General features: G+C 54.9%; 1 long non-coding RNA gene across 1 annotated transcript; it reads left to right on the top strand.

Annotated features, from left to right (window-relative positions):
• Positions 1-5,792: 5,792 nt before the first annotated feature.
• LOC112578741 lies at positions 5,793-7,610 on the top strand. The gene is made up of 3 exons (XR_006544447.2): positions 5,793-5,998; positions 6,214-6,446; positions 7,489-7,610. It is a non-coding gene; the product is annotated as an uncharacterized LOC112578741 (long non-coding RNA).
• Positions 7,611-9,973: the final 2,363 nt, after the last annotated feature.

Here is a 9,973-nt window from a genome sequence, read left to right as displayed (position 1 = left end):
AGGCCCTTAACACCAAACAAGGAATGGTGCTGGGAAAACTGGATATCCATGAGCAAAAGGATAAAACAGGACCCTTATCTTCCACCATATACAGTCAACTCTAAATGGACTGAAGACTTAAACGTCGGACCTGAAACTATAGGACTGCTAGGAGAAAACACAGGGAAAAGTTTCGTAACATTGGTCTTGGCAATGATTTCTTGGGTATGACACCAAAAGCAAAGTCAACAAGAGCAGAACTAGACAAGGGGGTCCATATCAGCCCCAAAGCTGGTCTCCCCCCAGCCCATCTGACTAGCCCTGGCATCACGTGGGGGCCTGGCGCACACTGTTGGGTGAAAAGGGGATTCTGACTAGACCTGGGGAGGCAACGCTGGCATCGGGCCCAGGAGACCCAGAAGGACTCGGGAAGGGAAGGATGGAAACTGTTCGGAAGAGTGTCCATAAAAGAAGCCCGCCCGCAGCACCAAGACCCCTCTGTCAGGAGGGCTGGGCACCTCTCTGTCCCCCTTCACAGCCTGGAGGCACCTCTCTGTCCCCTAGGGAGAGGCAGAGGGGACGGGGTGGGGAGAAGCCGTGGAAAGAGTCCTTTCTGATAAGGCCCGGGGCTGGGACAAATGGCAGGAAGAAGCTGGCCGGGCCCTGAGAACCACAGACAGCTGGGAGGCAGGAGGCCCCGGCCCCTCCTGTGGCCGTCCCGCTGCCTCCGCCCGCTCCCCTCTGCGCTGGCCGAGGTGTCCTGGCCCCAGCAGCCAACCAAAGGGAGAGCAGGGGGTGGAAGTGGATGGCTCCTCAGACCTGGCTGCCGGAGGTGGGCTCAACGGCCACAGGCTCCCCACATGGCAGCCACCACAGGTCTGCCAGGCCCAGGGACCCAGGTGTGGCTCCAAGGGACATGAGACGGACAGATGGCAGCTTCTGAAGCGCACGCTGGTCTTTCTGCTTGATTTTCACTAGGTCACCCCCTCCCCTGCTTAAAATCCCTCACAGTGACCCTGTGCCCTCAGCATAAGGACCGGCTGGCCAGCTCCAGGCTCCCCTGACCCTGCACTCATCTGTGCGTCTTGCCCCACTGTTTGGCTCCGTTTGCACATGTGTGTTTATTTGTGAGATTCTTCCAGTATGCACAGACACGTCTGCTTTTGCTCCTGTGGTGTCCACTCCGTGGTGCAGAGAGCCTGGCTCCGGTGGCCACGCAGCGCTGTTTTGCTGATAGAATGAATGAAGGAGCTGGGGAGGAGGGTGGGGTCATGGAGTAGCAGAGGGTCTGGTGATCAGGCAGGCTTGGGAAGACCTGTGAGCTGTGCAAGCTTGGGCAGGGCACTGCCTGGCCAGCCTCTTCCAGCCTTGGCTGGTTCAGCTGTAGGTGAGTCTTAACACACCCACCTGTGAGCACAAAGCAGGAGCTTCGCTGTTCAGAGAAGACTGTTTCCTAACTTTGTTTCTTTAAAAAAAAAAAAAAAATCTAGCCCTTTCATTTTATGCCCAGGACACATGGGGGAAGTGACCCACCTCGTCTCATCTTGGTGTTTATGTTAATCTGAACCAAACTGTTTTGGAAAGGGACTTAGATGTCACCTGTCTACATGCAAAATGCTAGCATCTACCAACTCAGCCCTGGTGCTTCTAGGAACTTGTCCTACAGAAGATATGTTGTTTTTGGATGTATTAGTCTGGTATTCAGAAAAAAGTACAATACTTTGCTATGTGCTTAGCCGCTCAGTTGTGTCCTACTCTTTGGGATCCCATGGACTGTAGCCTGCCAGGCTCCATTCTCCATGGGGATTCTCCAGACAAGAATACTGGTTTGGGTTGCTATGTCCTCCACCAGGGGATCTTCCCAACCCAGGGACTGGACTCAGTTCTCCCGCATTGCAAGCGGATTCTTTACCAGCTGAGCCACCAGTGAAGCTCAGTAGTAAAGGAAAAGTGAAGTCGTTCAGTCGTGTCTGACTCTTTGCAACCCCATGGACTGTAGCCCACCAGAATCCTCCATCCACAGAATTTTCTAGGCAAGAGTATTGGAGTGGATTGCCATTTCCTTCTCCAGGGGATCTTCTCAACCCAGCGATTGAACCCAGGTCTCCCGCCTTGCAGGTAGATGATTTACCGTCTGAGCCAAGGGAATCCCGTAATAGTAAAGGAGAGCATCCTTACTTAATAAAGGAGAAAAAAAAGCAAGTGCGAGAACCTTCAGTGTTTTTAGAATCGACCACCAGGGGACGCCTTTGAGTCAGGGGTTCCATCAGGTTAGCCTAGAGTGTGCCTGGATTTTTTTTTTTTTTATGGCTGCTCCACACAGCATGTAGGATCTTAGTTTCCTGATCAGGGATCAAACCCTAGCCCCCTGCAACCCTATATTCCTGAACCACCAGGAAAGTCCCCAGAATGCCTAGATTTATTTATTTGTTTTTAAAATATTTATTTGGCAGCATCAGATCTTAGTTGCAGCATGTGGAATCTAGTTCCCTGACCGGGGAGCGGACCCAGGCCCCCTGCATTGCGAGTGCAGAGTCTTAGCCACTGGACCACCAGGAAAGTCCCAAGTGCCTGAACTTACAGGACAAAAATGACAATATCCAGCCCACCTCAAAGGATGTGCCAGGGTTACTTCATCCCACCTTCAGAGCTTTTGATACAGATAGTATCTATGTCTGCTCTTCCTCGCAAAAAACGCCTCTTACCAAAAAAAAGAACAAAAGAAAAAAAAAAGGCAATTTTAACTCTTTCATCCTTATATTGTTCTGCTGGGTTTTCTCTGTCCAGATCTTCATCTCTCAAAGCTTGCTGTTGTAGTTCAGTCGCTAAGTCGTGTCTGACTCTTTGCAGCCGCACGGACTGCAGCATGCCAGGCTCCTTTGTCCTCCACTATCTCCCAGAGTTTGCTCAAATTCATGTCCACTGAGCCAGTGATGCTGTCTAACCATCTCATCCTCTGCCACCCTCTTCTCTCAAAGCTCCTCAGTCAGAATTTGGATGGTTAGAATTTGGAACTTGACTTGTGCAATGTCTTTCATGGGCTTCATGACAAATGGATGCTACAGATCTTGTCATTCCTGAGAACAGGTAGGAAAACCGAGGCCGGCACGGCCCATGCTGCACAATAGACAACAGCCCAGAGGAGAGAACCCAGATAAACTCAGATAAACTCGAGCTCAGCCCTGACCCCGAGCAGGGACCCCAGGCTTTGAGTTCCCGCTCAGCCTGCTAACCTCTCCTCTCTCTGCATTTTCGTGATTCCATGTCCCTGTAGCTAATCTCTCCTATTTGCTGGGAGCGTGCCAATCACTTCTGCCACAGGTTTGGGGCCCTCCTTGTGGGCCATGTTCACCCCCCTCCCCTTGTCACACCCCAGGGAATCCAGGCAAGGATTCCTCCCTTTGTCTGCGTGGCTAAAATAATCACAGACTTCCCTGGTGGCCCAGTGGCTAAGACTCTGTACTCCCAATGCAGGGGCCCTGGGTTCGCTCTCTGGCTGGGGAACTAGAGCGCACAAGCTACAGCTATGGGTTTGCATGCCACAACTAAGACCTGATGCTGCCAAATAAATAAATATTTTAAAAAAGACGTCAACCCCCAGGGTCCTTCTTACCCGACACCCTCTCCTAGGGACACCTCTACAGCGTGGCTGGGATGCTGGGCTCAGAGGAGGAGAGGCTTGTCTAAGGTAAGCTAACCATGGTGTCCACCACTCGCCCTGCCACCTAATGACAGGAAGGGAGGATGTCTCCTTGCGGAACCCAGCCACCCACAAGCTGCTCCTGAATTTCCAGGTGTCCAAAGGGCCTTCCTCCTGCCCGGCCCCAAGGGTTCGAGGTGTCTCCTGCAGCATCGACCCTCTTGCTGCTGCTCAGATGCCAGGACACACCCAACACTCACTTCTCAGTCACACCATGCATCAGGCACCCACACTGAGGGGAACAGGAGTGCTCCTGGCTCATTCAGCAAGCTAGTCTTTCAAGGAGGAAAAAAGAAGGAAAAAAGAATATTTTTCCTGACCTCCAGGCTGCTTATTTACAATGACAGTTCATGAGGAACTGTGCTGTGAGTCGGAAAAAAAAAAATCCATTTTGGAAGAGGTGGGGCCTGGAGGAGAAGGAGGCAGAAAAAGAGGCAGTGGCAGACTCTAGGCTGGTCTCCCGCCTCCCTCTCTCCTCACCCTCACAGGGCGGCAGGAAGGCTCTTTAACAACACAACTGTGGTCTTGTTGCTGCTTTATTACAGTCCTTCAAGCTTTTCCCGCCCTCTCGGAGCAGCATGTGGTGTGATGAGCAAGGCCCCATGGGATCTAGCACATTCATTCATTCATTCATTCAGCAAATATGTATTCAGTGCAGAGCTCTGGGCTTGGGAGAGAGACAAGCGGCAGCACATAAACATACTGTCGGACTTGATGCAAGCGCCATAGGGAACAGGGGGGGAGGGGAGGAGGCAGAGGCCGGTGGTCAGGGCAGGCCCCCGGGAGGAGGTGACACCTGAGCTGAGACTTGGCTAAGGAGGAGGAGTTAGCCCAGGAGGCCACAGGAGGCCGGCACTGCAAAGGCAGTGATGGGGAGGCTGGCAGGACGGGACGCGACAGGAGAAGCAGGGGCTGGATCATGTAGGATGGCCTGACAGACGGGGAAACCGAGGCAGGTCCTGGTGACTTGCACACGGCCCTGCGGCTAGGCGGCTGCTCCCTTCCTAACTGCCCCCAATCAAGGTAACAACTCTCTGTTCAAACAGAGCTGAGTCACCTGGTGCGGGTCGTGCGTCCACCTGGGGCTTCCCAGGGCAGGGCTGCATTGGCCGCCGCGGGGGCCCAGTGCTCTGTGTGTAGTAGACGCTCTTACCATTTGTTGAGTTGGATCTCCGCATGGCATCTCCAGGATGCTGCCCAATGCCTGCAAAACAGCAGGGGCCCTGAGAGCGAGCAGGCTGCGCCGAGGCTGCCCTGGCCCAAGTTGCAGCCCACAGGCAGAGTCAGCCGTGCAGCGGCTGCATCTGTGCCTGGGGGGCCCTCCTGGCCCTCACTGCTTGCTGCTGATTAGAGCTGTCATCGTGATGTGGGGGCTTGGCGGGGCTGAGAGCACTGTGGATCCCCAAAGAGCTCCAGAGCCAGTGCCACATCCAGCTTCACCTCTAATCTGCATCCCAGTAAGCCCACTACTAGCTCACACGTCAAGGGCAGAAGCCAGCAGAGCCGCGCTTCAGGACATCTTCGGTGATTGGGGGGCTGTTTGCTTAGCCAGCTGTCCCCCTCTACCTTGCTGGTGCCTGGGGAAGAAGACCCCACGCCATGAGAGCAGGTATCCAGTAATCCATACTGGGCACCTCCGAGGTTTGGGGCCTTCTAGAAAGCTCCGCTGGGGGAAGTGTGATGGGGGCGGGTTTATCAGCTCTGGTAGAGGAACAGAAACCTCGGTTCAGGATGTGGCAGGTGTGAAAGGAAGAGGAAGTGCATGAGCTGCAGCTGGGCTCCTTCCTAAGGCCAAGGCTGTCGTCTGGGCAACCTCCAGCTTCTCCTGGTGGTGCGACAGGGTTTCTGTAGTGGCCGCCTCACCTAGAGGAACCCCGGCAGAGAAGGGGCAGCGCAGAGAAGTCCCGGCGGGAGGCGCCCTGCCTCCTGTCCTCCCCCTGCCGAGATGGTCGAAGTGTCCACCCACCAAAAATGGGTGTCAGCTGTGGGTGCAGGGCCCTAGAATTCCAGGCCTGTGCTGTCTAGGAGCCAGACATGGAGAGAAGCAAGTACAGTTCAGGTGATCGGATGGAAGCTCCGTCAAGACCCTGTGCGGTGAGGTGGAGGGGATGAGGGAGATGGCTGTCTCCACTCGGAGCAGCAAGAGGGGTGCTGGGCGAGGTGTCCCACCGGCCCCACTGAGAGCCACCCCAGCGGTGACGGCTGCCACGACGGGCTAACTGCGCCCAAGGACGCACGCTTGTCGTCACGCATTCCTCCCACAGTTCCAGGATAGCCATGACTCCCAGATCAGAGATGAGGAAACCGAGGCACGGAGAGGTGAGAGACTTGCCCACGGGCCCCCGGGCAGTAAGGGTGGTCTGGAAGGAGGAGGCTGGCACGTTGCTCCAGAGATGCTCCCCCAAGGTAACAGCGGCGGGGCTTCCGGGCGGCAGTGCGTTTAAACCTGCCACCTGGCCCCGCCTTATTGTCAGCATCACTAGCCACCCTTGCTACTCTGCTCATCCCGCCTAACAGCTGGGGTCTCTTCCCAGGTGTGACACAAAGACCAGGACCGGGGGCAAGGCTGACTCGGCCTGCAGACGAGCCCGGGAGGAGGAGACCGTGACCCAGGGGATTCACAGTCACTAGATTTCCTCTGCTCTACAGAGGCTGCCTCCTCTCCTCCACCCCCACCACCTGCGTCAGTAGCCTGCAAATTGCCAAATGTTGATAATTACTGGAGGCCCCCAGTCATCTAATCAACACCTGAGAGGGAGGAAGCAGGGTGTGTGTGTGTGTGTGTGTGTGTGTGTCCTAGAACCCTGGGTCTGGGTGTGGGTGTCCTAGAGCCCTGGGCATCCTGCTCTCACTGGGCATCCTTCTGAACCCTGAGGATGGAGGCATAATGGGGGTTCTGGGCCTGGTTCTCTGAGACCTGGGCAGGCCAAGGTCACTGGACCCTTCCAGGCCAAGCTCTCCTTCCCTGAGCTGAGCAAGCCTCACAAGGAGAGTGGGAGGCCCACAGGGAGATGCCCCTGATGGCCATAGCTGGCTAGGACTCTCAGGCCAGCCAGCATCCAGCCTCTTCCAAAACTCTGGGCCTTGGCGAGGTGTTTTGAGGAGGAAAATGCTGACAAGGAGCAGGGATCTCAAAAGCATCTAGTTTAAATTTTCCCTGGTCCAGATAGGGTAACAGAGGAGCAGAGAAAGGGTACAGGTCACCCGGGATCACCCGGCAATTTAGATGCAAGTCCCTGACTCCCCCATCCCCTACTTCTCACCAATAAGAGGGGCCCTTCCTCCCAATTCACCTTCTTCACAGGCTTTCTCTCCAAGAGGCAGGAAGTGACATGTAAGGAATGGCTTTGGACCTCCGCAGACTGGTTTGAAGCCTCACTCCCCTACTTAATTGCTGTGTGACTTTGGGCGAATGCATTTCCTTCTCTGAGTCGATTTCCTCATCTGTAAAATGGGGAAGATAACTACTTCTTAAAGGAAAAAGGAACTTTCCTGTTGGTTCAGTGGTTAAGACTCTGTGCTTCCAATGTAGGAAGTGTAGGTTTGATCCCTGGTTGGGGGTACTAGCATCCCACATGCCATGTGATCTAAAAAAAAAAAAAGAGGAATAACTGCTTCTTAATTTTGTGGTGAGAATTCAGTGGAATAAGGTGTCTGTGGGATGGACTGCTCCTCCCTGCTCCCTGGCTGGCCTTTCTGAGGCCCCCTAGGCCATCAGACACTCCGTGGACTTCCTCCCTGTCTTGCTCTGTGATGGCAAATACACCCAAACTCAGAAACACACGTTCTCTGCCCGGCCTTTCCGACAGGCCTGAACATCCTCCTCCGCTGGCCTCAAGCACAGGGCTTCTCTCTGGATGGCTTCTCTGACCTGGGGCAGGATGCAGAGAGAGATGGACGTCTCCTGAAAGAGAGCGCTCCCAGGGGCTGGAGTGGACAGAGGATCCCACCTCGCTTCTGCCACCCTGGTTTTCTGAGAGCTCAGCCCCCACTACCCCCATCCCCCAAGAGTCTCCTGACTGCAGGGGGCGGGGCCTGCTGGGGGGAGGGGCTCCTGGGGAGCAGCCTTCACCCCCTCCCACGGTGGGCTCTTGTCTGCTGAAGGGCACTAGGTGGGCAGTGGAGCTGAAAGCTGCTGACAGCAAGCCTCTGAGGAGGAGTGTGGAGGGGAGGAGGGGGGAGATGGTAAAGGAAGACACAAGGAGGAGGAGGAGGAGGAGGAGGAGGAGGAGGGACAGAGGGGGTCCTGCTCACCCGCCATGGCCCACCCCGGACAAGCTAAGAAAAGCTCTGGGGAGAGAACAACCGCCAAAGATGCACAGTTGCCCGCCCCAACCCACCGAGCTGGGGGCCCTTCCTTCCCCCGAGCCAGCTGCCCCTGGCAGATTAGCATTCGACTCCGGAAAAGCAGGCCCCACACACCAACCCATGGGAGGCTGCCAGCTGAGTCAGCCACTCTACCTGTCAGGAAATCATTCATAAAATATGACACCTTCCCAGCCGCCAGCGCCCGGCCTCACCCCAGCCACTGTCCCCGACGCCCCCAGCCCCACAACCACAGGGCCTCCAGCCCTCCCTCCCGCACCCCCCGAACCACTCTGTACTCTTCTCCTGGGATTACAAGAAATAAAGCCAGTTCAGCCTCCATAAATCAGTATTTACGTATGGGTCGCCTGCCCTGGGGACAACAGCCCAACAGCTGAGTCAAGAAGAGTGACTGCTTCACTCAATTATGAACAAAAGTCGGTGACACAGCTTCCAAAGGGTTTTCTGTGTCATGGCCACTCGGGTCATGGGCACTTCTTTATCTTTGGTTTCTGTATGAATAGCTGGAGGCTCCTAGGACACCTCACTCAACATAGCTAGACACGGACCACACACAGCCAGTCCTCCAACAGAAGAAAACTGGGGGGGCCGGGGTGGTCAGCAACTTGCCCCAGGTCACATGTGAGTTCAAACTGGAAGCCCACATCCTCGAACTGCCAATGATATGCCACGTTCTTCTCACTTCCCACCACTCAAACCCCGATGCACTCTCTCACTTGGGAGATAAAAGGCAGATGACTCTCCTGCTGAAGAACTGGATTCTTTATCACAGCCCTGTGTGCCTGGGCCCTGCTTCCCTCCACCCTCACCACATTCCCATGTGCTCTCCTTCTGCAACCACTTGTTTCTCAAGCACACCAAGGGTGCCTCAGGGCCTTTGCACATGCCTGCTCCTTCTCCCTTCCATTCATTACATGTCAGGCTCCCTAGCATCCTGCAGGATTAGGTTCCATGTCACCTCAGAGAGACCTTCCCTGACCATCACGAGAAATACCCCCCAACACTATTCCCTAGCCTCGCATGAAAACTACTCCCATGCTAATCCATAGTACAAGTTAATCATGTACTTCTTCATGATTTCTTCATGTCAACTGCCTGTCTCCCTGGGGAGAGTAAGCCTGTGAGGTTGGTTTTACTCAGGATGATGTCCTCAAGGCCTTGCACAATGCTTGGTATGAAACAGGCCCTCGGTAAATATTTGTTGCATGAAAAATGAACGATTTCTCATTGTGTACCATCAGAACCCCTCAGGCTGGCACTGAAGTCCCTTTATCCTCTGACCACACCACTAAGTTGAGCAGTTAAGTGATCAGAACACATCTTCCCCGTTCATCATTCTTATTTGGTGTTCATGACAGAGGGACTCAGAAGAGCCCTGGAGGGTGAGGGTGGAGCCAGGAGCTGGGAGCCCAGGAACAGGGCTGCTGGGCGCCGCCCAGCTAAGTAGGCGCGCTGACAGCAGGGTGCTGTGAGTGCTGCAGGAGGCTGTTCTCTGAAACTGCCCTTGTTTCTATTCTCTGTGCCCCCGGGAGTGGCAGAGTCGTCAAACACTCACTGCTTCATGAGAAGGGTTTCAAGCTACATCTGGGTCACCCTTCTGATCAACTGCTGATCAGCTCTGACCCACCAGGACTCAGGCCTGCTTTAGAAGCTGAGGCAAACATACCCAAGTCAGAGGATCGAGGATCTCAACGTTGTACGTCCATTGGACTCACCCAGGGATCCTGTGAAGACCGCAGATGCCCTGGCCCCTGCCTGCTTGGGCCCATGCTGATTGCACAGGTCTGTCTGAGCTTCGGCAAGGTGAGCACCCCGGGGAGGTTCTGACGCACACACATCATTCCTCTAGTGATGGAATCACTGGAGGCTGTCAGTGATTCCAGCGCTGGCCGGACACTGTCGTGACCTGAGCAGCTCTGGAAAACATTGACACCAAGTCCCTCTGTACAGAGATCCTGACTCAAGGGC

Source organism: Bubalus bubalis, chromosome 14, assembly GCF_019923935.1.
Source record: "Bubalus bubalis isolate 160015118507 breed Murrah chromosome 14, NDDB_SH_1, whole genome shotgun sequence".
NCBI classification, from domain to species: domain Eukaryota; kingdom Metazoa; phylum Chordata; class Mammalia; order Artiodactyla; family Bovidae; genus Bubalus; species Bubalus bubalis.
The sequence above is the reverse complement of the archived record's forward strand: the minus strand, read 5'-3'. Positions and strand labels throughout refer to the sequence as shown.